Source organism: Ranitomeya imitator, chromosome 4 (assembly GCF_032444005.1).
Source record: "Ranitomeya imitator isolate aRanImi1 chromosome 4, aRanImi1.pri, whole genome shotgun sequence".
Lineage (NCBI taxonomy): Eukaryota > Metazoa > Chordata > Amphibia > Anura > Dendrobatidae > Ranitomeya > Ranitomeya imitator.
The window spans coordinates 480,492,371-480,494,957 of NC_091285.1; the positions used below are offsets into that span (position 1 = coordinate 480,492,371).

The 2,587-nt window shown below is 43.6% G+C and overlaps 1 long non-coding RNA gene across 1 annotated transcript in view; it reads left to right on the plus strand.

Annotated features, from left to right (window-relative positions):
* LOC138674216 (uncharacterized) overlaps positions 1-1,682 on the plus strand; it is a 59,341-nt gene extending 57,659 nt beyond the window's left edge. Inside the window, exon 3 of the long non-coding RNA XR_011320534.1 lies at positions 1,509-1,682. This is a non-coding gene — a long non-coding RNA (uncharacterized lncRNA). The remainder of the gene's footprint in view (positions 1-1,508) is intronic.
* The last annotated feature ends 905 nt before the right edge of the window (positions 1,683-2,587 follow it).

The following is a 2,587-nucleotide window of genomic DNA, read 5'->3' on the forward strand; positions in this document are numbered from 1 at the left end:
TAGCCATGTTGGTTCAGTATGCCTTCAATTTTGAATAAATCTCCAACAGTGTCACCAGCAAAGCACCCCCACACCATCACACCTCCTCCTCCATGCTTCATGATGGGAACCAGGCATGAAGAGTCCATCTGTTCACCTTTTCTGCGTTGCACAAAGACACAGTGGTTGGAACCAAAGATCTCAAATTTGGACTCATCAGACCAAAGCACAAATTTCCACTGGTCTAATGTCCATTCCTTGTTTTCTTTTAGCCCAAACAAGTCTCTTCTGCTTGTTGCCTGTCCTTAGCAGTGGTTTCCTAGCAACTATTTTACCATGAAGGCCTGCTGCACAAAGTTTCTTCTTAACAGTTGTTGTAGAGATGTGTCTGTTGCTAGAACTCTGTGTGGCATTGACCTGGTCTCTCATCTGAGCTGCTGTTAACCTGCGATTTCTGAGGCTGGTGACTTGGATAAACTTATCCTCAGAAGCAGAGGGGACTCTTGGTCTTCCTTTCCTGGGGCGGTCCTCATGTAAGCCAGTTTCATTGTAGCGCTTGATGGTTTTTGCAAATGCACTTGGGGACACTTTCAAAATTTTCCCAATTTTTCAGACTAACTGACCTTCATTTCGTAAACTAATGATGGCCGCTCGTTTTTTACTTAGCTGCTTTTTTCTTGCCATAATACAAATTCTAACAGTCTATTCAGTAAGACTATCAGCTGTGTATCCACCAGACTTCTGCTCAACACAACTAATGGTCCCAACCCCATTTATAAGGCAAGAAATCCCACTTATTATACCTGACAGGGCACACCTGTGAAGTGAAAACCATTTCCAGTGACTACCTCTTGCAGCTCATCAAGAGAATGCCAAGAGTGTGCAAAGCAGTCATCAAAACAAAAGGTGGCTACTTTGAAGAACCTAGAATATAAACATATTTTCAGTTGTTTCACACTTTTTTGTTAAGCATATAATTACACGTGTTAATTCATCGTTTTGATGCCTTCAGTGTGAATTTACAATTTTCATAGTCAAGAAAATACAGAAAAATGAGAAGGTGTGTCCAAACTTTTGGTCTGTACTGTATATATATATATATATATATATATATATATATATATATATATATATATATATATATTTTACACATACACTGCCCCTCTGTAAAACATGCATGCACATACACATGATCCTCTTCCCATTGAAAAAAATAAAGTTGGATCCAAAATGGCCGACTTCAAAATGGCCACCAAGGTCGCCACCCATCTTGAAAAGTTTACCCACTCCTGTATACTAATGTGCCACAAATATATCTTATCTTCAGTTCTTTCATATAGGGTTGAGAGAAGATAGCATTAGCTCAAAGAAGCAGTTTAAATTTTTAGCAGGCATTAAAGGGAATCTGTCACCACATTTGATCTATCTGAACTATTAATATGAGCATACAGGTTATAGACTACTGAAAAGAATGATGCATGTATGCCTCATATCAGATGCGATGTGTCTGTCTTTGTTTCTCTCTGCAGGGGGCATTCCTAATACCCAACTCTACAGACAGGCTGGAGACTTGGCTTCTGGAACATTCTTCATTCTTTCAGTTAAAAGAAAGGGAGAGTGTGAACACATCTTCCCATCCAAGGGGATGATCCAAGGAAAGGGAGAACAATAAGCCACACGTTTAGTAAGAAACTTGTTGCAGTGACGCCGTGGGGCAAGGATCTGTTGGTAAGGTCCCGCTGCTCGTTTATGGCCTATGGAAATCGTAGATTGGTTGCCAGCTAGAGCTCGAAACGCATGCTACGGTTGTGATATCTATTGTCTGGATAGGAGGAACTATTAGAAGGACCGTTGTTGCCATGGTATGGAGCATGAACTGTGACTACAGACTATATTGTTGGGAGGTACAAAAGCTATGGGCCAACCAAAAGTTGGCAGTCAGTGGGTATCGCCTGGTACGGGGGCAGTGGAACTATTGGCTCCAGGATGGGATCAGTCGGACTGGGGACATTGCATTGTAAACATCTACCCGGAATTGAAGTAAGACCATGGATGTTGGGAATAAGCAATAGTTGCATTATTAACCTGCCTAGGTGATTATTTCAACCCACAACCTCAGATCTTCACATTGAGAAATCACCTTATCACTTTATGTAAATGACCTCTTCCAGGCTATAGAGAGGAAACTGCCTGGGAGATAACCCTGCCTCAAGAGCTTACTTTAAATATAAAGGTACCGTCACACTAAGCGACGCTGCAGCGATACCGACAACGATCCGGATCGCTGCAGCGTCGCTGTTTGGTCGCTGGAGAGCTGTCATACAGACCGCTCTCCAGCGACCAACGATGCCGGTAACCAGGGTAAACATCGGGTTACTAAGCGCAGGGCCGCGCTTAGTAACCTGATGTTTACCCTGGTTACCATCGTTAAAGTAAAAAAAACAACCACTACATACTTACCTACCGCTGTCTGTCCTCGGCGCTCTGCTTCTCTGGTCTGGCTGTGAGCGCCGGGCAGCCGGAAAGCAGAGCGGTGACGTCACCGCTCTGCTTTCCGGCCGCTGTGCTCACAGCCAGAGCAGAGAAGCACAGCGCCGGGGACAGACAG